General features: G+C 45.7%; 1 protein-coding gene across 1 annotated transcript in view; it reads right to left on the bottom strand.

The window, feature by feature from the left end:
- The window catches only part of TMEM132D (transmembrane protein 132D), a 412,093-nt gene that overhangs the window by 140,317 nt on the left and 243,779 nt on the right, over positions 1 to 27,997 (bottom strand). The gene's annotated exons all lie outside the window — the stretch shown is intronic.

Raw genomic sequence — 27,997 nt, 5'->3', positions numbered from 1 at the left:
CCTCAGGATGTACAGTGAAGTTCCCTAGCACTGCAACATTTTGAGGGATATTGAAGCTGACAGTGATTTTACTCCTCAGCCACTGAAGGCCATTTAGTGGTCTTTAATGCAGGTGTGTAGGGGTGAATGGTGAAGGTTGAATCTATTTCAATGCAGGGATGGGACCTGAAGGCTTGAGAGGAAGGAAGGAATGTCACAGTTACAGACGGATCACAAGCTGCTCGAGCAACCCTGTCTCAGAGGGCACAACTGGAAGAGAGAGAAAACAGCAAGCGGCTGATGGGAAAACTTTTAAACCTTGCAATCTTCCCTGGTTGCTGTAGGAAGAGAGTTAAAACTAGTCATCTCTTTGATCAGAACCAGTTGTGACAGGAGCCCCAATTCAGGACTGCTCCCAAAATGCCCAGGGTTTTTATCATTTCAGCTCTGTTCAATTCCTTGTCTAAAGCCACTGCTTGGAGATTTTAATCTGCAGACCGCTGAAAGTCTGGACTCTAATGGATGTATTGAGTCATTGCTGTCACACAGAGAATTTAAAAAAGGAGCCTTTGCATCAGTTCCACACTTGCAGAATTAATGTCGCTGAATGATTTTACATTTTATTCAATTCCTCATCACTTTATGTCAAACCCATGAGAGTGCAATTTGCAAACTAATACTGAATGCAACAATATTCTACCCTGACCTTAGTGGGACCAGAAAACTGCTTTATGCAGCTGCAGCAATTGAAACTCAGTTAGCCTTACTGTATAAACAGGAACAGACCATGCATTACCCATAAATGCATGATACTGATCTCCCTTTGTACAATACATGCCAACTCTGCTTCTGTTAAAGAAACAAATTTAATCATTGTACGGGCGCATCCTGGTTCTGAGCTCTCTTTCTGGTTGCCTTTTTTTAATCTTTTACTGCACCGGTGGCCACTGCGCTGTAGAATTGGTGCTGTCACAGGCAGTGTCTCCTGTCAGTCATGGACATAATGTGCTACTGGGGAGGTTGGCATTGCAGAGGAGAAGGCATGTGTAGGCTAGTGGCAGTTGCAAGGAGAGGATTTAACAAAAAGAAAGAATCAATGAAAACTTTTCAAGACATGGAGGGGACTAGAAGGCAAGAGGGAGAAGTGAAAGGCAGAGGAAGCGAGGGAAAGATGAAGGAGAAGAGAAGGGAATTGGATGATAGGATAACAGAAAAATGGGAGAGGCTAGAGAAGAACAGAGGAGTCTCCATTCTCCTCCCCACCCCTCCACACACACCTTTTTAACTCCTTTAAAAAAAATTTCTCTTCACACTCTGTACACTTACTTCCCTCTTCCTGCCTCTATGCCATCCTTCTCCTCCTTAACTCTGGGTATGTCTACACTACGAAATTAGGTCGATTTTATAGAAGTTGATCTTTAGAAATCTATTTTGTACAGTCGATTGTGTATGTCCCCACTAAGCGCATTAAGTTGGCAGAGTGCGTCCTCAGTACCGTGGCTAGCATCGACTCACGGAGCGGTGCACTGTGGGCGGCTATCCCACAGTTTCCACAGTCTCCGCTGCCCATTGGAATTCTGGGTTAAGCTCCCAATGCCTGATGGGGCAAAAACATTGTCGCGGGTGGTTTTGGGTATATGTCGTCAGTCTCCCCTCCCTCTGTGAAAGCAACTATAGACAATCATTTTGCGCCTTTTTTACTGGGTTACCTGTGTAGACGCCATAGCACGGCAAGCATGGAGCCCGCTCAGTTCACCGCTGCTGTTGTGAGCATTGTAAACACCTCACGCATTATACTGTAGTATGTGCAGAAACCTGGCTAAGAGACGGTAGCACGAGGATGATTGTGAGGAGGACATGGACACAGACGCTCCCGAAAGCACGGGATGTGGCAATTGGGACATCATGGTGGCAGTGGGGCTGGTTGATACAGTGGAACGCCGATTCTTGGCTGGCAAACAACACATAGTGTTGCAGGTATGGGATGATTCCCAGTGGCTGCGAAACTTTCGCATGCATAAGGCCACTTTCCTGGAACTCTGTGAGTTGCTTTCCCCCGCCCTGAAGCGCAGGAATACCAAGATGAGAGCTGCCCTGACAGTTGAGAAGCGAGTGGCGATAGCCCTGTGGAAGCTTGCAATGCCTGACTGCTACTGGTTAGTCGGGAATCAATTTGGAGTGGGCAAATCTACTGTGGGGACTGCTGTGATTCAAGTAACCAATGCAATCACTGACCTTCTGCTATCAAGGGTAGTGACCCTGGGAAATGTGGAGGTCATAGTAGATGGCTTTGCTGCAATGGGGTTCCCTAACTGTGGTGGGGCGATAGACAGAACGCATATCCCTATCGTGGCACCGGACCACCTTGCCAACCAGTACGTGAGCCACAAGGGGCACTTCTCAATGGTGCTGCAAGCACTGGTGGATCACAAGGGACGTTTCACCAACATAAACGTGGGATGGCCGGCCCGGGAAAGGTGCATGATGCTCGCATCTTTAGGAATTCCGGGCTGTTTGAACAGCTGCAAGAAGGGACTTACTTCCCAGACCAGAAAAGTACTGTGGGGGATGTTGAAATGCCAATAGTTATCCTTGGAGACCCAGCCTACCCTTTGCTCCCATGGCTCATGAAGCCATACACAGGCAGCCTGGACAGTAGTAAGGAGCAGTTCAACTACAGGCTAAGCAAGTGCAGAATGGTGGTAGAATGTGCCTTTGGATGTTTAAAAGCTCGCTGGCGCTGTTTGCTGACTAGGTTAGACCTCAGCGCAACCAATATTCCCATTGTTATTGCTGCTTGCTGTGTGCTCCATAATATCTGTGAGAGTAAGGGGGAGACGTTTATGGTGGGGTGAGAGGTTGAGGCAAATCGCCTGGCGGCCAATTTTGAGCAGCCAGACACCAGGGTGATTAGAAGAGCACAGCTAGGCGCGCTGCACAGCAGAGAGGCTTTGAAAACCAGTTTCATGACTGGCCAGGCTACCGTGTGAGAGTTGTGTGTGTTTCTCCTTGATGCAAACCCACCCCCTTTGTTGATTTTAATTCCCTGTAAGCCAACGACCCTCCCCTCTTGGGTCACAGCTGGCAAAGAAAATAAAGTCACTATTGTTTTGAAACCAGGCATTCTTTCTTTATTAATTAAAAAAAAAGTGAGATAACTGACAAGGTAGCCCGGGTGGGGTGGGGTGTGGGAGAAGGGAAGGACAAGGCCACATTGCTTATTGTAGCCACACTACAAATCAAAACTGTTTGAATGACAGCCTTCTGTTGCTTGGGCCATCCTCTGGAGTGGAGTGGCTGGGTGCCTGGAGCCTCCTGCCCCCGCGTTCTTGGTAGTCTGGGTGAGGAGGATATGGAACTTGTGTGTCCCTATTGTAGCCTCTGTCCATCATGCCCTGTGCGATTTTGGCATATATATTAGCATTTCTTCTTTTTGATCAGAGTTCTGCCTGCACAGATTCTTCTCCCCATACAGCAATCAGATCCAGTGTTTTCCTTTCGGTCCATGCTGGAGCTCGTTTGCGGTTCTGGGGGGACTGCATGGTCACCTGTGCTGCTGAGCTCGCCACGCTGACCGAACAGGAAATGAAATTGAAAATTTCCCGGGGCTTTTCCTGTGTACCTGGCTAGTGCATCGGAGTTGAAAGTGCTGTCCAGAGTGGTCACATTGGAGCACTCTGGGATAGCTCCCAGAGGCCAATAACATCAAATTGCATTTGCACTACCCCAAATTCGACCCAGCAAGGTCGATTTTAGCGCTACTCCCCTCGGCGGGGAGGAGTACAGAAGTCAATTTTAAAAGCCCTTTATGTCGATGGAACTGGGTTGGTTGTGTAGATGCATTCATTATAAAATCAACATAACATGGCTAAATTCGACCTAACCCCGTAGTGTAGACCAGGGCTCAGACACTTATCAAGCAGGGTCCTTAACCGTCTGCCTAGCTTTAGTCCCACTGACATCAATGGGATCAAGTGCTAACAGTTAGGCTTGTGCTTTTGTACTTTGATAAATCGAGCCTCAATTTTTACCCATCAGGCAAAACTCTCCCTGCAGTCACTGGGAGTTAAACCTGAACAAAGACTAGGTAAAAAAGATCAATAAGGAAATTAAGGTGTTGCACATTTTGTGGACTCGCAAAGATTTCCTCTTTTAGACTGTAAGATTTTTGAGGTAAGGGGTCATTTATCATACTCATTTTCAGCACCTACCCCAATGGAATCCAACTGGGTTGAGGCCTTTAGGTGCTACCACAATACGAATATTAAATAAAAACAACAAGAGGAAAGGCCCCTTCATTAGGAAGCATCTTCTTTGCACATTTTCCCTTAAATGCTACTGCAGGCCAAAGTAAAATGAAATGATTTTCATACCCTCTGTGATATTCTCAACTGTCAAAGAACAAGGACGACAACATAGCAATGCCTGTGGAAATGGGACACACTATTAGCCCTACAGCTGGCCAAAAATGTTTTTTTCTCCCCACTGAATATTCATATTTCCACTGAAAAATTGGAATACTTAAATATTTTGTCCCCAAACCAAAATATATCTATTAGGAACGCTGCCACAGTATCTCATGGGAGCTGTAGTTTGGGATTCTTCATATTCCTAGTTTCTTCTGTAGGCTGGGCTCCTTGGTTGGACTACATCACCATGGTCTCCCCTTGAGAGTTTTAACCTTTCATGAAAAACTACAATTTAATCCAAAAAAAAAAATTTTTCCATTGAAAAACAGTTTCAACCTCACCTAGTTAGCAATAGAAGGCTCTTTTCCTTACACGTTTATGACAGATCAAGAAGTTTTTTAGCAATCAATAAGGATCTCAACATTGATACAAAAAATGTACAGAAAAGTGTAAAGGGTTCTATGACCCATGCTCAGATCAAGCCTAAAACCACCAAGACAGGAACTTTTGCTTAATTAGTTAACTTGAAATTTTAACTTTACTCTTCACCGCTATGAATATCTTTGCACATATAATTCTGATGAAGCATCTTCCAGTAGTAAAACGGCCAAACTGAAAAATAATTAGCAGTTGTAAATCCTCTATAGAGAAATAAGCCAAACATTCTACCCTGTGAATAAGAACGGGGGGGGGGGGGAAAGGTCACATCTGCCTTAGAGCTAACAGAAGTTCCCAGCGGCTTTGTGAAGAGGGTGGGGTGTCTCTCTGGTTAGCACAAGACAAAAAGGCAACATATTAATTCCAATCAGAAAAAGCAGCCAACTGTCCAAGCGTCAGTGTGAGTTTATCTGAATTGCTAATGTGTTTTTCTTTCATTTCCTACAAACCAGTAAAATACCACTCAGGACTTAAGCTTCTGAAAGCACAGTTTAAAATGTAAGTGGTGAAACCTGCACAAACAAATGGGATCATCATAAAAAGTGTTTTGGTCACACTGAAAATACTCATGACTTGTTTAGTCAAGGTATAGTTGGATTTTAATATAGGATTGGAGCTTGTTTGGTATCTATAATATTTTGATCTTTCATGCATTCTTGGAGACTTAAAATTCTAGTTGTCCTGCATGGAATTTCCTGCACTATGAAGAATTCCATTGAATATCATTGTGCCTGTCCACACAAAAATTTTAAGTCATGTTAGAGCAGGGGTGGGCAAACTTTTTGGCCTGAGGGCCGCATCGGTTTCCAAAATTGTATGGAGGGCCGGTTAGGGGAGGTTGTGCCTCTCCAAACAGTCAGGCATGGCCTGGCCCCCGCCCCCATCCGACCCCTCCTGCTTCTCACCCCCGGATGGCCCCCTGGGACTCCTGTCCCATCCAACCCCCCCTTGTTCCCTGTGCCCTGACAGCTCCTGGAACCCCCGTCCCTGACTGCCCCCCGCCACCCAATCCAACCCCAGCTCTCATTCCTGACTGCCCCCTGGGACCCCTGCCCCATCCAACCAGCTCTTCTCCCTGACCACCCCAGGAACTCCTACCCCTGACTGCCCCCCGGCGCCCCATCCAACACCCCCCCTCCTTCCTGACTGCCCCCTGGGAACCCCTGCCCCCATTCAACCCCCCTGTTCCCTGCCCTCTGACTGCCCCGACCCCTATCCCCACCCCCTGACCACCACCCCGGACTCCCCTGCCCTCTATCCAACTCCCCCGCTCCCTCCCCCCTTACCGCGCTGCCTGGAGCAGCGGTGGCTGGTGGCGCTACAGCCGTGCCACCCGGAGCCAGCCACGCCACCATGCAGCACAGACCACCGGGTCAGGCTGGGATCTGCAGCTGCGCTGCCCCAGGAGCTCGCCGCCCTGCCGCCCAGAGCATTGCGCCGGCGGCAGAGCGAGCTGAGGCTGCAGGGAAGGGGGAACAGCAGGGGAGGAGCCGGGGGCAAGCCTCCCGGGCCAGGAGCTCAGGGGCCGGGCAGGATGTGGCCCGCGGGACGGATGTGGCCCGCAGGCCGTAGTTTGCCCACCTCTGTGTTAGAGCATCATGTTTGTTAACACAACTCCTTATGGTTGCGTTCTAATAGACCTTAATTTTCCAATGAAGAAAAGTCTATTGAGTAGCCAGCCACTGGCACTTTAACCGCTCCACTGTCTAACCCTCCTCAGAACAGGCCTAGACAATATGATGGTGAAATCACCATCGCACATGGGCTATGTGTCTTCAGTAGTGCTGTGGCACCATTGCCACCATGTGTGCAGCTACTCTAGTGGTAGCAACAGTGGGAAATTTTAGGATTAAAAATCCTGGTATGGAAAAGGCCAGAGTGTTCACTCTGGCAGGTCAAGCTGTGTTGAAAACTGAGCTGAAACAATGCTTGAAGCTAATGTGGACAGTCCCTTTCTGTGTGGTTCTGATCGGAATGTGTAGCTGGCACTGTGGGGCTCCCACATTCATTGTCTCTTGGTGACTCCATAGCAGGTCCGTTATGTTTGCAAGAAAGGGCACCTTTTGTGACTGTCACTATGGAGAGGTCACTCTCGGATAGGAAAGGACAAGGTGTGCTCTTATAGGTTCCCACCCTGGCCCAAATAAATTACCGTATATTACAGAGTAGTTAAGGGGCAAATGAGCTGGGAGGTAAAGAGGCTTTATCTGGAGCTAAGCTAATTCTACTGATGAGAGACACAAGCCGGACAAGAATCCAACTCCCTCTCCCATAGTAGTGTTAGCTCTATTATTATCATTTGTATTATAGTAGTGCCAAGAAGTCACAACTGAGCTAAGGGCCCCCTTGTGCTACATGTCGGACAGCTACACAGTAAGAGACTGTCCCTACCCCAAGAGCTTACAATTTAAACAGACGAGACAGACAAAGAGGGGAGAGGGTGAAGGAAGCATCCTTATCCCCATTTTACATGTGAAAAATTGAGCAAAGAAAGCGATTTTGCCCAAGGTTACAAAGGGTGTCTGCAGCAGAGCCAGGAAGTGAACCCAGATCTCCTGAGTGCCAGTCGCGTGCTTTAACCACAAGCCAAAATGACTTCCCTGCTTGGCATTGCTAGCAGGAGTAAAAAGGTCTTGCTGCCACTAAAGTTAACAGGCACGACCGAACACTGGGTGGAGATCTGGTGTGTAACAAGGTGCCAACATTATTACCGTGACTTTTCTTGCCATAGCTCATTTCCCAGCCCAATGTGGATAGGGTCAAGTACTTGAATGCCTGAGGGGAGAATCTTTCCCTTCTGTCTGTGAGTCTCTCCACACTTGCTTCCCTTTGGTTTAGCAGTCTGTCTCCTCCCCTGAAGTCCTCTTCCAGCATAGGGTCACACCTATGCTCCTACAGAGCAGCATATTCCTAGCAGTGCCAGGACTGTGTGATCTTTGGTATTTTCAAAGTGCTACTGGGAATGTGCTACTGAACAGGCTCCTTTGCTGCTGGGTACACTCCGGGTGGGGTGGGCTAGAGAAGGCAGGAAGAAAAGAAGGAGAAACTAACAAAGGGAAAGAGAGACAGACAAACTGTAGTGGCATGACGAGAGGGACACATATGGCAGAGGAAGGAAGGGAGACCTTAAGGAGCAGAGAATTGTAGCTAAGAAGGAGAAGGATAGTGATATAGAGACACAAGGGAGAAGTGTGTGTGTGTGTGTGTGTGTGTGTGTGTGTGTGTGTGTGTGTGTATGTTTGTAACAAAGAAGTCCCACAAAATCCAGGAAAGTGGAAGAAACAGGGTTGCAGAGAAAGGGGAGCTACTGTTAATTTAGACAGTAGCCAGAAAAAGAAAAAGACTGAAATATTCCTCTGACTAGTAGAACCCCACTATTCCACCCCTCTTCAAAAGAGTTTGGGGAGGAGATCCCAGTAATAACCTTACTTTTTACATTGAGCAGATGATGATCTCACTGTCCTGACAAATACCCACAACTCTGGTTTCAGAAGGTGGCATTTCCTTTACATATATTTCCTCTGAGAACCTTTTAATAAGACGCAAACTGTTGTGTCCGGGCCAGGCATTTGCATTCTCTCCATGGAAGCAGGAGAGATAGAGATCACATCTCTTCTGCATAAAGAGGTATTTGCAATGCAAGAAACTCCTTCTGCTTGGTGTGTTTGATGGAGCCCTAGATGTTAATGCGTGTAGGAAACGCAAGTCAAAAAGTGTGGGGTCAGCTGCCAAGGAGACTATAACACTTGGGCAATTTAGATGCATGTATTTGGGGGAATAAAAAGCATATAAGGAGGGACGGAAGCCATGTTTAGTGATGGATCAGTTATCTGTATCTTTCTAAGCTGCCTATCACCACAGTACGGAGGCAGGAGCACCGCCAACTTTTTTGCCGCCCTAGGCGGAGGAAGGTCCCGCCCCCGAAATGCCGCCCCCGACAGAGGCGGCGGAAGGTCCCGCCCCCGAAATACTGACGACGACCGGGGTGGCCGAAGATCCAGCCGCCGTGGTCGCCGCCCCCCAAATGTTAGCGCCCTAAGCGACCGCCTAGGTCGCCTAATGGGTTGTGCCGGCCCTGTACAGAGACACCAAACATATATTTAAGATATATCATTTTAGCTGTTCTCCAAACTCCTTTGGATTCAGCCAACCAGGATTTTAAAGTCTTTGTGAGGGATGATGCTGGGTGTCAATTTCACACCCACGATTAATCTGAAATTATTTTTTTATTTTATCAACTGCAACGCGACATCTCTGAGTTATCCTGTGTAGGTCTTTCCTAAAGCAAGATGCACACAGTCATGTCTGTTTCAAGCAAGATGAGATCTCAGCAGTACAGCACAGAAAGCCAATAGGGGGGAAAACTTTTCATTAATGATACAAAAGCTTCAAATGATTGATCTCTCTGGGGCTGGTGACTTCATTGGGGCTATACTGCCATCCTTAAGGGTTCAAAAATGATGTTAGGCCCCCCAAAAATAAGGAGATTGGCAATCCTGTGATTTACAAAAATTAAAAAAATGTGGGGCTCTTTTTATTTGCTTTCTGCGCCTTTTGAGAGCACTCACTTTGCAAAGAAAAGCTTGACTGTGTAACCATAAGGGATAGACACTGTCTGGTTAAATGAAAGCTGTGATTCTCATGCAATCTCTTGATTTCAGCAGCTGGGGCTTAAAGATATTGCAAGACTGTGATGAAATCTCAAGAAGTAGCAGCTCTTATGTTGACTTCAACCAACCAACCTTCTACATTTCAAATCAGGTGGGGTAATGTGGTCTGAGCTCAGCCATGGCCTTGAACCCCCAGAGAGTACGCAGCGTACATAAATGCAACGGACCAGGAGACAGGGCTAAAAGGTTTTTCCCCCACTACAGTTGACCCTATAATGTGCTTGGTCTCATAAACAACCAGCAGTGCAGCTAACCCCCAGGCTCCTTTGATAAGGTTAGAATATTAAAATGTAACCAATCAAAACTATTATCAGCTGTCTCAAGGTAGCCCCAAAGGTCTCAACCCAGATTGTGACCCCAGAGTCAGCTTCTGCTCCCAAAAGGGGACAATCCAAATAGACAGCAGAAAGGAAAGACTATTATTCCCATTACACATGGTTAATTGAGGTCCAGGGAGATTAAGACTTTCCCAAGGTGTCACAGGAAGTCCAGAAACCAGCATCCCCTGAATCCCAGTCCAGTTCATCAAGCAAAAGACCATCATTCACATTGATATACAAGGATCAGGTGAGACATACAGTAATAAATTAAAACTTAATTTTAACCAGTGTCATTTTAGCATTAAATATGCAGCAATCGGTGGGCTGAAAGGTCATTTTTCTTTAGGAGTCAGCCTATGACATGAGCCAACCAGCAAGAAAAATTGCAAAAGAATGAGCCTGCTAATCATGAAATGGTGGTGCTTAAAAAAATTAGACCCATCTCGATAAGGCATGATGTCAGCAGAGCTGGTCGAATAATATTTGCTGAATAATTTTTTGATTAACTCTGTGCTATTTTTAAATGAATTATTCAACAGATAATTTTCCAGCTGTAGATGTCACTTTGCCCAACTAACGCAAACCAGTCATTTGATTTTTTTTCCTTCAAAAGTGAGCAAAAAATGTGCAACATCTTGAATTTAACATTAAATATAAAGCACAAACTCCCCATCGAGTCGGCATTTCAGTTTAGAGAGCTCTGTCAACGCTCCGAACTTCTCTCGACATAATAAATTCAGTAGTTATTTGCCACATTATGCAAAGTAAATGATACATCAACACAGAATTCATTGCAACCAATCTAATAATAATCCAATACATTATTCAGCATGACACTCAGTAAACGTCCAGCACTTTTGAAGTAGCCCAATCAAGAAGCAATGGCGGAAAAACTGCAGGGGTAAGAAGGTGTTTTTACTGGGAACTGAAAGTCCGATAAAACACTGCAGGTGTGCTTTCTCAGGCTGTCTCTCTTCCGCCTTCCCCGCCCCTGCCTCCCTTCACTTTTATTGTTTTAAATCATTAAATATGTCGTCTAATATACAATACGGCAGAACAGAGAATCAGAGCGAAGCAATCCATGTATACAGCCATACAGGATTTGTGACTGGGTTGTCAGGATGGCACCCCCTTGTGTCCCTTCTGGGCACAACTGACCCAGCTGTGGGTCTCTGCTGGTGTGTCTTTGTCCCAATGAGGTCCAGCATAGTGGTGATTTGGGCTTCCTGCCTCAACACTCTTCAGTCCTACCCCTTTCAGGCTGTTTAAGGGTCAACGGTAATCAGGACCAAAAATAAACACAATTCAAAACCAGAGTCCTCCCACAAACCCGCAATGGGGCCCTCCCCTTCTACTTAATCTGTGCTTCTGCTGATTCCCTTCCTGGGATCTGGTCGCCCCTCCCAGGAGAGTTGGTCTGGCTGGCTGGCGAGTTCCGTCTCTGTGCTGCAGCCAGGCTCTCTCCCGCCAAGAGAAGCAGAGCGCCATCTTCCCTCCTGCTCCGCCCTCAACTGGGCGAGGCCCTCTCCTGTCATCTGCTCTCTCTAGGCCTGACGTTGCAGATGCAGTGGGGCGGGGCCAACTGGGCCCACAAACTTTCCCTAACTTTTGTGGCCAGTGAGGACCCTGTCAGCTTCCTTAACCTCCCTGCTGCCATTGTGGGGACACTCTGCCTCATCATATGGTCTGTGTTATTTATCTCAGAGCAGCCTCTGAAGGGCCCAACTGAGACTGGGGCTCCATTGTGCTAGGCCCTGTACGTACATAGAGGATATGTCTACACTGCAGTTGGAAGTATATTTCCCAGCTCGGGTAGACAGACATGGTAGCTTGACTAAAGATAGCTGTGTCACCAGAGATAGCACAGCTTGGGCTAGCCGCCTGAGTACAAGCATGCCTGGACCCCCGAGTAGGTACTTGGGTGCCTAGCGTGAACCACTAGCCGGTGCTATCTCTGGCTACACTGCTGTTTTTAGTGTGCTAGCCCAAGCAGAGCTAGTGAGTCTGTCTGCCTGAGCTGGGAAGCATGCTTCCAGCTGCAGTGTAGATGTATACCTAGTAAGAGCCCAGCCTTGCCCTAATGAGCTTATAATTTAAGCAGATAAAACAGACAAAAAATAGGAGAAAGTAGGTACACTCTTCATTTTACATATGGAGAATTGAAATAGAGAGAGATAAAGGCACCAGTAAAAAAAACACATAAGTACATGCTTAAGTGCTTTGCTTACTCAAATCCTAAGTGACTTGCCGAAGTCCCACAGGAAGTCTATGGCAGGGCAAGGAATTGAACCCAGATCTCCTGAGTCCCAATGCCTCAATCACAATATTGTCCTTCCCCGTTATCAAATTTCCTAAATAAAGTCATAGCTGCTTCTTTGGTATGAGAATTTCTTAAAAACAGAGGTAACATTACACTTAGGCTCGAGGGGTTCGGTTCACTGCTGGGTTCATCTAAATGAAAGCCATTGCACGGAAAAGGGCTGAATCGTGCCGGCATAACACTGGATTCACACAGTGTGGAAAGAGGCCCAAGGTTTCTGCATGCAAGCAGAAAATGCAGGGCCCAACCTGCAAACATTTACTACTGAGAGGAATCCCAGCGTACTGCAGGATAATTCACAGCAGTTAGTCTGTGCTCGACAGTAAATGCCTGCACAGTCAGGCACATAACTAACGAATCACAAACTTTGGCCCTGGATCCTGAAAATACTTTTGCACATCAATACCTGGAGTAGTCCTGTGAGTAAATTTACCCATGTGCATAGATATTTGTGGATTGGGCCACCAAATTCAAATTGTCTTATTAATTAGCCATTTACCTCCAAGACAGCTAACCATAGGGTGGAACTCATCTGGACTACGCAGGAAAAGTCTTATTGACTTCAATAGGAATTTTGCTTGAGTAAGGACTGCTGGACCGTGATGCTAAGACCAGGACCGCTCAGTGAGCTCCACGTGGCAGGTCTGAGGGGGTGCTATTGAAGTCTATGGGCTGCATGTGGTTGCAGGTGTCACCCCACAAAGAGCACATAGTATGCTTGGGACCTAACTTCTCAGTGCATTGATCCATTACCCTTTCCAGACCGGCTAGTTCTGTTATCTTTATGCAGAAGCATGAAATATCCAACCAGTCATTGACTTCCAGTGCTTCAGACGTGGTTCTTTGCAGAAGGAAATGCCCGCACTGTATATATTAGCCTTTTTATTGGCTTTTATAGCACCCCCCATATCCAACAGTGTCTGATGTTGGGATATTTTAGGGTTAAGTATAACAATAAGCTGCTAATGTGCTGACATGGTATTAGGGGACAAAGGCATATGTAGGCAATAGTCTAATACATACGCTGCAAATTCTTCAGTATTTCTTTGTCTAAAATATAAGTTGCCAGATTCTTCCCTTCTCTGTTGCTCATAAAGATTGATAAGGATGCGGCTGCAGAAGCTGCAGGAGAAATGCCCTTTGTGTAAAAGAAGGTAAAAGGAATGTTATCTGCCCCTCCCTCCCTTTCCCAGCTACATAAACCAGCCCTGCCTTAGGGCCCCTTCCCCTCCCTCCCCTGAGAACTGTTCACGGCCCCTTCCCCTCTCTCCCCTGAGAACTGTTCACGGCCCCTTCCTCCCTCCCCTGAGATCTGCTGATGAGGAAGATTTATGGCAACGAAGTGTTGCAAAGGAATGTATCTTCAAGGTAAAAGTATGTGTAATGCTATGAGTAATAGATAGAGGTGGGTTTACTACAGGGGTGAAAGTAACTTACAGGACATACTGGTACTGCAGGAGTCCTGAGGGGGCGTGGCCTCATCCGTAAGAGGCGTGGCCTCAACCAGAAGGGGCGGGGCCTCTCAAGATTTAAAGGCCCTGGGGCACCGGCTGTGGCTGGGAGCCCCAGGGCCTTTAAATCAACCTGGGGCTCCCAGCTGCAGAGATGGCTGGGAGCCCCCAGGGCTCGGGGCAAATTAAAGGGCCCTTTAAATCCCCCCCGCAGCTCTGGCAGCCGGCTCCCTGAAGCGGCAGGAGCTCTGGGCCCTTTAAATCCTGGCCCCAGCCCGGCTGCCGGAGCTGCGGGCAGGATTTAAAGGGCTCTGGGCTCCCCACAGCAGCAGGGAGCTCCGAGCCCTTTAAATCCCGGCCCCAGTCCGGGCGCCGAGCTGCAGGGGGGGGGATTTAAAGGGCTCTGGGCTCCCCGCAGTGGCAGGGGGCTCCGAGCCCTTTAAATCCCCGCCGCGGAAGCCAGGGCGGTCCAGCACAGCATACTGGCTCTTGCCGGTACGCCATACCGGCTTACTTTCACCTCTGGTTAACTAACAAAATGGGTGTTTTTATTCCTTAATAAGGGTTTTGGGGGTGTTGTGACGGATGTAGGTGTGTACATACTAACTTAGACAAAAATAATGTGCTGTAACTAATTCAGTGCTTACTGGACAATTGCGTCCAGGAGAACAAGTATCGCAATAAAGAAGCCTGTACTCATATCCGCCTCTGGGTCAACCTGCTCTTTCTTCTAACATCTAACATAGTGTTTCTCACAAGGCACTGATAGCATGATTACCATCTAAAGCACAGAAAATCTTGCTTCCCCACTCTCCGCACACTCTTACCCTTTAAGATGAGGTACTCTCGGTCAACCTCTTGAAACACACACACAGATGAATTATCTAGGTTTATCACTGATCATTTTTACTCTTCCATTTACAATAAAGGTAAGGGGAATTAAAAAAAAAAAGTGACTTTGAATAAGGCATCACCAAATTGAAAAGGCTGAGAAACAGTGGTCTAAGGCATATCAGTCTTTAGGCTGAGTCTCTGTGTGGTGTAAGGTTTTTCCAGGCTATGTTACTGTTTCTGCATTCTCATAACACATGCAACATTGTGTTACTTGATGCTCCATGACTCCAACATCACTCACTCGCTTTGATGCCTACCTTGGCCGTTTTACTTTGGAATCCAATATAACGAATTACAGTCTTAAATCCAGAATGGAAGATCCAATATGTTAACACATAGCCTATTCCACACCTCCAAGGTGAGATCCATAACACATTCCTTTTTATACCTTGCTTATTAGCGTCCAGACTAGCTCCTGAGCAAATGAAATTATATATGGGAGCAGAGCTACATTTCACAAGACTCAAGGCCAAGATATATTTCAGAATTAGGAGCTCTTCTGCAGTCTGCCAGAGTGTAGCCAATAAATGAGAGATTACTGTCCTCTGTGGAAGAACCTCCTCTGCTGTGAATTATTCAACAAATATTTCTGTGAAGTGAAGAAAATTGCAAAAATATAACATTATTTTAATCTAACCTCCCCCCCCCAACACACACACCACAATTTTTCCCTTATCCAAACATACAGCATTTTTCTGCTGACTCTAAAAATGAAAAAGAGAAGCTCTCTGTTTTCAGGAAGCTGTGTGCATTGGTGGGATGAAATATTTATCGACAAGACCCTTCCCATATCTGATTTCCTGTCCATTTGTAAAGCAATAACTTCAAACAGAAATATAAGAGACCATCCTCTAAACTGAGTTTTTCCTCCTTTTTGAGAAGCACTATTGAAAAATGGATCCAAGTGGTTTGAAACTTCTGCTACTGCTTTCCAAAGGAGGGTGATCTTTGGGATCCTTTCTGTGCTCTTTTGGAAATACTTGGATAGCCTGGTAATGGACCCAGTTGCACAATCTGCATGTAAGGAGGGACTCAGGCTACGTCTTCACTACAGGGGGGGGGGTCGATTTAAGATACGCAAATTCAGCTACGCGAATAGCGTAGCTAAATTCGATGTATCGCAGCCGACTTACCCCGCTGTAAGGATGGTGGCAAAATCGACCTCCGCGGCTTCCTGTTAACGGCGCTTACTCCCACCTCCGCTGGTGGAGTAAGAGCGTCGATTCGGGGATCGATTGTCGCGTCCCGACGAGACGCGATAATTCGATCCCTGAGAGGTCGATTTCTACCCGCCGATTCAGGCGGGTAGTGTAGACCTAGCCTCAGTCTCCCAGGTGGGAAACAGATCACCTGCCTCTGTTCTCCACTTCCTCTGGATTTTAAATGGGGGAGGGGGGCATTCTCCACAAGTTGCATGGAGGGTGTGGGTGGGGCAGGGAAGGAGATGATAGGCGAGTGTGCATCACTTCCCACCAGCCCTGAGAAGCTAAGGGCAAAACTGTAATAAAACCTCAGTCATTCCCTTTATAGTCAGGCACTTTCTTTACAGGGGTCCCTGTGGCACTTACTGGCTGCAGCTCCAAAGGAAAGAAAGGCAGAGACCCAGAGCCAGCATGGAGTCACGGGGGCTTTATGTGGATACCCCAGCCTCTCATTGTTTTTCTGGGATCTGTGGCGTTAGTAGGTGGCAAACTCGGCCGCCAACAGAGCAAATGGGGAGAACTACCCCAGAGGAGAACTCTGTGAAAGGTTCCTTCCCATTAACTGTCCCCAGGACAGGCTCAGAATGCATTAGCACACACTGAGGAGTGCCATATGCACTGACACCCACGCACACAACACATGCAGACACAAGCATGGAGACTTCTCCAGTCCCATTTACTAGAAGGAGGATTCCAGACTTGACTGCAACTAAGTAACTGTGGGTTAGCTAGACGTCCATGAGCCTTCCACTCTGCCGCTCTGCAGGAGGAGTGATTTTGCAAACCACTGTGCCCAAGGTTAATGGAAAGAAATCATTAAGGTGTGTGATGAGAGCTGGAGCTTTGTAAATTCTCTGTGGCCATCCTCGCCAAAAATAGATTCTTAAGTTGAAAATAAAGGATCTGAGGGAGCGCTAAGAAAGGTATGTGACAGGGACTGCGATGCTGAATAGCTTTTACTTAAAGCTGGAAATTAAATGATAGGGCTCTCACCATGATTTGCCAGCCTATTTTCAAGACTGTCTGGCCTGCAGCAAAACCAATAGCGGCTGATCGCCAGTTCTAAATGGAAAACTGCCACCTCTATTTTCCATTCATTCAGTTGCAGAATTCCATTTGCTAACTACAAAGGATTGGTGAGCTTTAGCACAACCGAGTAGTTTAAAATGTAGCCATCTATTTCAATGTCATTAACATCCACTGCGTTTTCACTAGGAAAGGAGACTTTAGTGGGAAAAAAGCACACATCACTAACAGCAGAGGGGATTAAAGACTCAGTTGAGAAATAAATGTTTGAAATCAAGTAAATTCTACAATGATTTTGGAAATTATATATTCGGATCTGGTGTAAATTGGCAGAGTTCCATTGACTTTAATGGAGCTGTGGTAATTTATACCAGCTGAGGATCTCACCCTTATGTACATATACATCTGTATACACACCCAGACTGTATACACATGTATTTGTGGGTATTGCGTCTATAATCAATAATACATCTTATATTCAGATATGACACACACATATCAGAGAAAGTATACCTCACACAAAAATTAGGGAAGTGGTAAATAATGAAGAGGACAGGTCACTAATCCAGAGTGATCTAGATCACTTGGTAAACTGGGCGGAAGCCAACAATACGTATTTTAATTCGGCTCAATGTAAATGTATAAATCTGGGAACAAAGAACATAGGCCATACTTATAGGATGGGGCACTCTCCTTGGAAGCAGTGACTTTGAAAAAGATTTGGGGGTTGTCAAGGTTCCCTCCCCACTCTGAACTTTAGGGTACAGATGTGGGGACCCACATGAAAGACCCCCTAAGCTTATTTCTACCAGCTTAGGTTAAATTTTAATACTCTGCACCACCAAGTGCTTTAACAAGAAACAGGGAAAGGACCACTTGGAATTCCTCTTCCCCCAAAATATCCCCCCAAGCCCTTACACCCCTTTTCCTGGGTAGGCTTGAGAAATATCCCCCCAAGTCCCTACACCTCTTTCCCTGGGAAGGCTTTGTAATCCCCTCACCAATTAGTCCTGGTGAACACAGATCCAAACCCTTGGATCTTAAAACAATGAAAAATCAATCAGGTTCTTAAAAGAAGAATTTTATTAAAAGAAAAGGTAAAATTTATCTCTGTAAAATCAGGATGGAAAATAACTTTACAGGGTAATCAGATTCAAACAGCCCAGAGGAACCCCCTCTAGCCTTAGGTTCAAAGTTACAGCAAACAGAGGTAAGCCCTCTAGCAAAAGAAACATTTACAAGTTGAGAAAACAAAGATAAAACTAACACGCCTTGCCTGGCTGTTACTTACAAGTCTGAAATATGAGAGACATGTGCAGAAAGATTTGGGGAACATGGATTGATGTTCAGTCCCTCTTAGTCCCAAGAGCGAACACACCCAAAAACAAAGAGCACACAAACAAAAGCCACCCCCCCCCAAGATTTGAAAGTATCTTGTCCACTTATTGGTCCTTTGGGTCAGGTGTCAGCCAGATTACTTGAGCTTCTTAACCCTTTATAGGTAAAAGGATTTTGGTGCCTCTAGCCAGGAGGGATTTTATAGTATTGTATACAGGAGGGTTGTTACCCTTCCCTTTCTAGTTATGACAGGGGTCGTGGTGGATCATCAGCTGAACATGAGCTCCCAGTGTGACGCTGTGGCCAAAAGAGCTATTACGATCCTGGGATGCATAAACAGGGGAACCTCGAGTAGGAGTAGAGAGGTTATTGTACCTCTGTATTTGCCACTGGTGAGACCTTTGCTGGAATCCTGTGTCCGGTTTGGGAGCTCACAATCCAAGAAGAATTTTGATAAATTGGAGAGGGTTCAGGAAGAGCCACGAGAACGATTAAAGGATTAGAACACATTCCTTATATTGCTAAGCTAAATAGGCTTGAGCATCTTGAGTCTAACGAAGAGACGGTTAAGGAGTGACTTGATTATAGTCTAAGTACCTACATGGGGAACACATATTTAATAATGAGCTCTTCCATCTAGCACAGTGTTTCCCAAACTGGGGTTCGTGAACCGCTGTGGGTTCGCGAAATGTTACGGGGGTTCTCGGGAAAAAATTCCCTAATGGCGGACAGAGCTGACCCTAGGGACCCCGGGCAGCACGGGGCCAGCAGCCTGGAGCCCCTGGACTTCCAAGAGCTAAACAGACCAAAGCAAGCATATCTATCACGCTGAGGAGATTTAACCTTCAAGACTCATAGACTCATAGACTTTAAGGTCAGAAGGGACCATTATGATCATCTAGTCTGACCTCCCGCATGATGCAGGCCACAAAAGCTGACCCACCCACTCTTGGAATAATTCTCTCCCTTGACTCAGCTGTTGAAGTCCCCAAATCATGATTTAAAGACTTCAAGTCGCAGAGAATCCTCCAGCAAGCGACCCCCTGCCCCATGCTGCGGAGGAAGGCGAAAAACCTCCAGGACCTCTGCCAATCTACCCTGGAGGAAAATTCCTTCCCGACCCCAAATATGGCAATCAGCTGAACCCCGAGCATGCCAGCAAGATTCTCCAGCCAGACCCTCCGGAAAAAAGTTCTCTGTAGTAACTTTTAATATCCCATCATTGACTATTGTTACTAATTACCAGTGATGGCACGTTATTGACCTATTGACTAAAATCACGTTATCCCATCAAACCATCCCCTCCATAAACTTATCAAGCTTAATCTTAAAGCCAGAGAGGTCTTTCGCCCCCACTGTTTCCCTCGGAAGGCTGTTCCAGAACTTCACCCCTCTGATGGTTAGAAACCTTCGTCTAATTTCAAGCCTAAACTTCCCGACGGCCAGTTTATATCCTTCTAAGAAATGGAAAGGGAGGTGGGTATTTTTTGCTGTTTTTTAAAGTAAATACTCAGCTAGTATTGTTTTTTAAATTATTATGAAGAACAAGTTTAAGCTTTGTTGTAACGTGCGTTGTTTGCCTGGACTGCTCAAGACCTGAATGCTTGTGTAGGAGGAACTCTTTGAGTTGGCTTCTTAAATACCTTCACACTGTTTCACATCTGATACTCCTTGATGAAGCATAGGAGCCTTGTCTTATAACAGGCTTATTCAAAGTGATACAAGCTACGAAAGTGAGATCTTGGAAGAGTGTTGCCATTTTCATAATGTAATAAAAATACTGTAATGATAACTAATTAATAAATAGTGTGTAATAAGCATGTCATAAAAACAAATTTTATATTTCCAAGATCACTGCTTTTATAATTTATACTCAGGTAAAGGAGAAAATCCCTGGAAATATTCATTTTTAGGAGGGGGTTCGTGAGACTTGACATTTTAGTGAAAGGGGTTCACAGGTTGTTAAAGTTTGGGAACCACTGATCTAGCAGAGAAAGGTATAACACGATCCAATGTCTGGAAGTTGAAGCGAGACAAATTCAGTCTAGAAATAAGGTGTCATTTTTTTAACGGCAAGAATAATTAATCAGTGGAACCATTTACCAAGGGTTGTGGTGGATTCTTCATCACTGACCATTTTAAAATTCAGATGAAATATTTTTCTAAAAGATCTGCCCTAGGAATTATTTTGGGGAAGTTCTATGGCCTGTGCTATACAGGAGGTCTGACTAAATGACCATCATGGTCTCTTCTGGCCTTAGAATCTATGAAAGAAAGAGAGAGAAAATGGAGCTTTATGGAAAGCCAGCCTTGAGGACTAAAGGTCTCTATTTATCCACAGATCAGATACTCCTGGACCCAGAGTACAGTATGCTTTGTCTTACTCCCTCCTCAACATTTCTCAACCCTGATCTGAAGTGATCAATAGCAGGCATGAGAGGATGGTTCAGCCTCTTGCCCATTCAGTACTAGTGTCACTCCTGAGACTGCCAAAAAAGGATGCCAGTTGGTCCCCATTGTGTGATGGGGTTTTCAAGCTATCCCTGGAACTGTACTGAGACCTTTCAACTCATTTCACAGAACAAACCAAACACGAATGCTCGTTTTTGTTAAGATGGCTTAAAGTGTTAGTAGAATGCCATTTTGGGGACAGTTTTGAATGCTCCATTAGCAGGAAGGTCATAGAATCAGAGAGTTTCAGGCCAGATCATCTTGTCTGACCTGCGCATTGCAGGCCACTAAACCCCACCCAGTTATCCCTGCACTGAGTCCAATAACCTGAATTATACTAATGTATTCCATCCCTCAAGAGACTAAATTGTTGTGTGACACAGGCAGAGATTAGGAGGGACTGAGGTGAACCAATGCCTGAGGCCCCTGGAGTGGCAGGGAATGATTTGGTAAAATATATCCAGATGAACCTAGCAAGCAACCTGCACCCCCGTGCTGCTGAGGAAGATCTTATTCTTAATGAAGGTTATAGTATAAAATAATAGACTACTTTTTTAGAAGAATTAATTATTTTTGGGAAATAGTTGTTTTTCAGGCCCCAACATCGACACTGCTGATCCAGAGCACTTCATTTTCACGGCCGAACTAACAACTCCTGTCCTGACCGAGTGGCTGTGATGATGCCAGACATCATTTCCATCCTACTGTGCAACACCTAGGCTGTGGTACAACAGTGTGGCCTTGTTAATTTCTCAAGCAAAACTCCCAGCCAATAGCAGCGCTGCTTGAGGAAGGGATGAGTGGAGAGCAATGAACACAGCCTGTAATCAGCAATCAACCAGCAATATTCAGCTCATTACTTTGCAGATCCAGTGATGAGCACTGTATTTCCAAAGTAACTTGAACAACTCTTCAATATCAGGTACTGAGAATTTTTTTTTTTTTTTAATACCAAGAAATGTTGTAGACAATAGAGACAGAAATGGTGACACAACAAACAAGGAGAGAAATTTGGGTGTGGCTAACAGCTGGAGAAATTGTACAAAAGCTAATAAAGGTTAACACAATTTTTAAAGAGACTCAGAAGCACCAAGTTAGCCAGTGGATCACTTTGATCCCAACATTCACAATGTCCACTGTTGTTCTCTCCCTTCCCCTGCTCCAGCCATTCTATAGGTTCTGAGGAACCTAGCAGACCTTTCTTTCCTCAGTAAACACCTTGGGATACACTGACTGCCAGGATGAAATCTTATAGACAGGATGAGGATACAGGTCCGCAGTACAGTCCTGGGCCCTGTCACATCAAATCACAGAGTCTACAGTACTTTCTGTGTTGAAAATTGTGTGGGTTCCAGGGCACCTAATACTCATGTTTGCATTTGTGTCTGTTATTCCACTAAATCAACCAGTGTTATTCTTTCTGGATCTCAACTGCTGTCAGGTTTGTCAGCACTTTGCTTTTCTCCACATGGGGCTAGATCTTCAGCTGCCCCTGAGCCCTGCTTAGACAGCTAGGAAAGGGAGAGTTGACAAAGGTGGCTGTACACCATCTTTGCATTCCTCTAATCCCAGGGCCTACTGAGAGTCAGTTCAGCATAATTTAGAGCAGCCCCAAGGCAAAGTATGCCCACTTCCTCCCGCAACATACCCTCTATACTTGGTTCAGTTTCTATATCCTTGCAATCTTTGGTTACTCTACTGGGAATACCAACAAAGAAATCAATTAGTGACAGTGGTTTCTGTGCCATGAGAAAGCATTCATTAGGATCTGTACTAAGGCCAACAAACTAATTTCAGAGCAGTCTGTCAAACAGTCTCCAGCTAAGGGCAGCATGAAGGATAGAGCAGGATGATTTATGCACGTGCACCAAGCAAGCTCAGCCACCAGATGGGGGACTCTCTTAGCTGGTGAGGTCCACTTTAATGTCTGGCCACCAGCTGTCAGGCAAGCTGAACAGTCTCATTACAGTCTTGCTCATGCAGATGTTCCGGAGGCTGGCACCTCACATCATCTGCTGTTAGTGCCCCCTGAGCAATTCCAGGTGATGGCGTACATTTCCCACTCTGCATCTTCACATGCCAAGAAGAAGAAGCTATTTCAAAGCCCAAAATCTGGAACCACTGACGCATAAAGATACTAAACACTACCAGCTGCTCTGTGGGCCTACAGTCCAGCAGGAGGATCCCGTTAAGATGACATGAGTGTAGAACCCCAGCTCATCCTGCATTATTATGTTGAAAGACTACTGGAAGCACACAGGGGATTCAAGGCAGGAACGAAAGCAAGGATTTGCTCCAGTAAATGGGTTTGCTCAATGAGACCTGCATACTTATTAGTTAAGAAAAGCTTGTTTCCAACTAATACAGTGGAGAGATAGCCAAGGAGCAGTTTCTCCATGTGACAGGTAATTCACTCTTCTAGCTGAGTTGAGCTGACCTCAGCATGAGAATGAGGAGGGAGTGGCAAACTTGTACCTCTTGGTTTCAGGCACTGCTGGGGACCAGCACGGTCCCAACTTAAGAGAGAGTAGCCCTCAGGGCTGGAGCACAAAACACCGAGCCTTTGTGCAGAATAGCCTGAGCACAACATGCTCCAGACACACTCACCCCATGCCACTGCCACAGGGACATTCTGCTACTGAAAGGAAACTTACGTTGAGCTTTAAAACCTGATTAGATTCAGCAAAGCTGCATCAGATATAGCAGACCCACACTGCCACTGTGTGATGGGGCAGATAACCCCCTCCCTGCCAGTGTGGGTCCTAGCTAGGGCCTGTGGACACCCCCTCCCTGTTACACCCACAGTCATTGTCAAGAATGGAGAGGGGCCTTAAAGTGAAGATGCCCAGCTCAGTCAGAGGCTGACCAGGAAGGGAAGTAGAGCTCTGTTTCTTCTTCACCAAGGGATACTTGGTTCCAGCCAAGAGCCCGAGACAGCTTGCCACCCGAGCAAGCCTCCCACTGGATGGGACAACTGGACCCAGCAAAACTAACAAAAAAGGACGGGTCGCACAAAGACAAGCCTTGAGTAGAAGGGTGGGGTCCTGCTGACGAATTCTTGGATGACCCTAGATTTGAATTAACACAATTTTTCTTTTATTTTGGACTCTTAATACTCCCAAAGAGGTAGGACACAAGTGCACCATAGCAGGAGGGTTAAGGCATCACGGCACTGGACCTGTGAGGGGCGGCGTCTAACCATCAGGGACCCAGAGCTGGGCAAATTGCGTCCTGCCAGGCCACTTTGGCAATCCCGCTACCAATGTGGTGGAGAATGTGGGCATTGACCTAGTTAGGTCAAGACTTAAGAAAAAATCCATAAGAAAATGCTTCCTCAGCTGCACCAACACAGAGCAACTATTGAAATGGATGGTGGAGCAGAACACTCAACACCAGCGGCAGCATCTCCTACAGCAAATGGTCCCCAGCAGCAACAGCTGATCTGAGATTTAGTTGTTCAGCAGCAACAATAACAGTTGTGCAGCAGGTCATGACCATATTACAGCCTCTCACAACAACTGGGCCTTCCAGCATGAATCCAGCAGGGGCCCGGGTAGTGGTCAGATTAACAAAGGTGGGACCTGAAGACAGTCCAGAGGCCTTTCTTGAGACTTGGAACGCAGCAGCACAGTGATTGTCCCCATACCTGCCCAAGATGGCACAAGCTGTCTATCATGGGAGTATGCACAAGTCAAAATGTCCGTTTTAAACTCATTAGATATCTCCGAGGAAGTGCTCTGCCAGAGATTTTGGGAGGAGTGATATCCTCCGGGCATCTGGCCCTACAGAAACTGCTAGACTGGTGTTGGCGGATGGCTCAGACCCAAGAGAAAAACATTCAAGCAGTGGAAATGATTCTGCATGAACAATTTACTCAGATACTCCCTGCCAGGGGAAGGAACTTGGTCTTATGCTACCAGCCTGAGGCAATGGCAAAGCCATCAAGATAATGGAGATCTATACTGTGGCTAGGACAGCTGAAGTGACATCCAGAGAGGGACCCGTGGGGCCAAGGTGAACAGAAACTGGCCTGAGGGCAGGGGGCGACATTCTGAAGAACCCTGCCAGGATTGTCCCTCACCAGGATTTAAGAGGCCCACGAAGCCGTACGGGTCATGTACAACTCAGATCAAGGAACTGAACTTCCCCAAGCTGACAATGTTATGCTGTATCTCCTCACCCTTTGTGAGGAGCTAGAAATCTTAGGCACCTTCAGAAAATTTCCTACATGCAGAGTGCCCAACAAACAACCTATAGTAAGAGGGCCCATCTCCAAGAGTTCAAACCCAGATATTGGGTATTCTTGTTGCTCCCTAGTTCGGAGTCAAAACTGTTGGCTCACTGCCAGGACCCCTAAAACTCATTTTCCAGGCATGATTATGAAATCAGGCAATTGGACAAAAAGACCACACACAAAAAGGTATCATGTCAATGTCCTAAAGCCCAGGATGGTCTATTTATAGCCCCCTACACTCCAGAATTAGAGTAGGGCCTCAAATAGCCAGCATCTCAGGCCCTGGGACAATCTGTATTGGAGACATTCTCACACTGGAACAGAAGGTCCAAGCCCAACAGCTGATAGCCACCTTCTCAGTGGTATTTTCCTCCCAGCCTGGGAGAACTCACCTCACCTCCCACCACATCTAAACTGAGCCTGGACACCGTGTCAGGGAGACCGAGAAGCTGCCGTGGCTTCACTGTTATTGTTATTTAAGTTAGCTAGATCTAAGCTCGCTTGGTTATGTCTATACATGCTGAAGTCAGACCTGTGATTGTAGTGAAGATATACCCTATATTCTAGGAAGATGCTTTCATGGAGACAACCACCAAACCTATGTAATCAGAGTGCTTACCAGTGGCACAAACTGTTGTTTCTACTTATGAGAGTCTCAGTACTTAAAAATCTTTATAATTGACAATGGGAAGCTGTACATCCAGCCCTTTAAAAGGAAATATTGACCCTATTGAGCTGGAGGTAGGGGAAAGGGGACCCTAATTATTATCACCAGGAAAGCAGTAATGCCAGAATCATTATTGGTTTCAATGGGTTCATAAATCATTCTCATAACAGTGAGGAGCGGTAAGTGACAATCAGTTTTCACTCCAAGGCATCAGAAAATTTGCCACCCTTATTGAAATTTGTGAACCAGATTTCCTTTCGTGGATAGCATCGCTTGAAAGGAAGCTGACAATGAGACTTGAGGTGAAGAAGTCATGCTTCAGAACACAAGCAGGTTTTCATGGCAGCTCCCATACATATTGGAGCGCTGGAAATTATTGACTCTCCTTTGTTTAGCACTCTTACTGCTATTGTGCTGTAGTCTCAGAGTCCAATCTTGTGATAGGGTCTTAATTGAATCTATAGTGTCTTTCTTTCCCAGGCTAACATCAAACCACTGACAGTAAGTACAATACTACAATGTTAAACCCTCAAGGGTGCACCAACGGGCACCAAACAAAGACTAGCGAAAAGTAAACTTAAAAATCTCTCTCGGGGCTGGATTTCCATGAGGTTTGAGCCAGGTCACATATTTAAGACATCAAAACTAGCTGCTTCTTGGGACATGAATGGAAAAATCAAAGGGCAGCTGCTGTATCTGGGAACATTTATTATGAAAAGCAAGGGGATAACGATGGCAAAATTACTACTACCGTATGTGAATGTAAGTTGAGTATTTGGGACAGATTCTCCTCTTCCTTAACCCATGCTGCTTGAACTATAGTGCATTCAGTTCCGGATCCTGCAATATCAGAATGAAGTATAGATACTGGGGGGTGGGGGTGGGGGTGGGGTGGATTTGGATAACAGTGACAAGAACTAAGTAGTGGAGGGATTGTCTTATAAAGAGTGGAAGAATTAACAGCTTGATTTCAGAGGTCACTAAGTAGCCAATACTTCCACTGAAATCAATGGGAACAGCAAGCAGGTATTCAACAGCCCTGGGGGAAAAAAATCAAGCCATAGATATCTTGGTTTGAATATCAGGTGAAGGGCGCAGGGAGTGATATAATTATCCACAAGATTTTAAACTTCAAGGAGGGAAGAGAATTGCTGAAGGTGGTAGAAGAGGGTATAATTAAGAGCAGTGGGATGGAATTAAGGAAATGTGAATTTTGGCTGAGTACAAAGCAGATAGACAGGTAGTGGGAGAGCTTCCCAAGGGCAATGGTAGAAGCCATCATCGGAATGGTATAAAATCAGACTGTATAGTGCACCAGACGGGAGACTCCATGCAGTGGCAATAAGGTGGGCCTAACAGGTCTTTTCCATTTTAACTTTTAGGATTCTATGGCTCTCATGCGCTTCGCTGAGGCCTCAGTTCAGAAATCCATCCCTATTCAGCAAAGGACGTAAGCACCATGGGACCCAAACACATTCTATAAGTTGAGCACATCCTTAAATGCTTTGCTCTATTACCAGCATGCCTAGAAGCTCCATGGGGGCAATCACACTTCCCTACTTCACAGGGGTGCTGTGAGAATAAATACATCGAAGACCTGATGAGCTTTGAAATCTACTTGATGAAAGGTGCTATACAACAGGTAGGCATTATTTAATGGAATGAATACATCTAGGAGAAAAGTTACAATGGGAGAGATATTTCTTCCTCTTTCTCTCTAAACTACAGGAAAAACAACCTTGATAGGGACTATAGCACCAAACAAACAGGATCCTACATTCACAATGCTGTGAATTATTCTAATTCTACCACAAGCCATATAGGATAGTGACAACCCAATGTTCAGAACATTATTGTGCACAGACAAGGCTTCCTGCTCATGGCTGAGCCTCCTAGCACAGTATTGAGGCTGATTACTTGGATTGGCCTCATTTGTCTTGCTACCCTGAGAGTAGAGGCTGATCTGGACTCTTCTCCAGCTCATACAGCTTCCCATGAGTCACTGTTCATCTGAAATTCAGGAAGGACCAATAAATAAATAAAAACATTAAAATAAAATAAATAAAAATGCAGCCATGACTTCCTCCATATAAACATGCAGCAAGGATTGGTTTGAAAATAGAAATGTACTGCGTTCTCACAACACGGCAAAAGGACAGGAATAACAGCAACCAAAAAAAAAAAAAAAAAAAAAAAGGTCTCTACATCTTATCTCCACATTTAATAATTTAGAGCTCTTATTGTTTGTTCAGAAGACTAGCAGTATCTTCTGCATATTTTATGGATGTGTAAAACAAAGAGCCACAAACCAGCGTCCAAATGGCTGGCGGATGCTTTACTAACCCTCCTGAGTAAAACATCCATGATTATGAAACGACCAAGGACTGACACCAAGTTCTTGCATAATTGGCTAAATGAGGATAAACATACTGTATGGAGAGAAGATGAACTGGGGGAGGGGGGAAATCATAAATCATGTCCACTGGAGAGGTATCCCTAGGGACTTGGGATTATATAATGGAAACCCTCTTCCTATACTGCTAGGTCTGACAATGACAACATCTGCACCATAGTTTTTCTATCTATATCTACCACATA

This window comes from Emys orbicularis, chromosome 16 (genome assembly GCF_028017835.1).
Source record: "Emys orbicularis isolate rEmyOrb1 chromosome 16, rEmyOrb1.hap1, whole genome shotgun sequence".
Classification (NCBI taxonomy): Eukaryota; Metazoa; Chordata; order Testudines; family Emydidae; genus Emys; species Emys orbicularis.
Note: the sequence above shows the minus strand (reverse complement) of the source record. Positions and strands in the feature narration are given on the sequence as shown.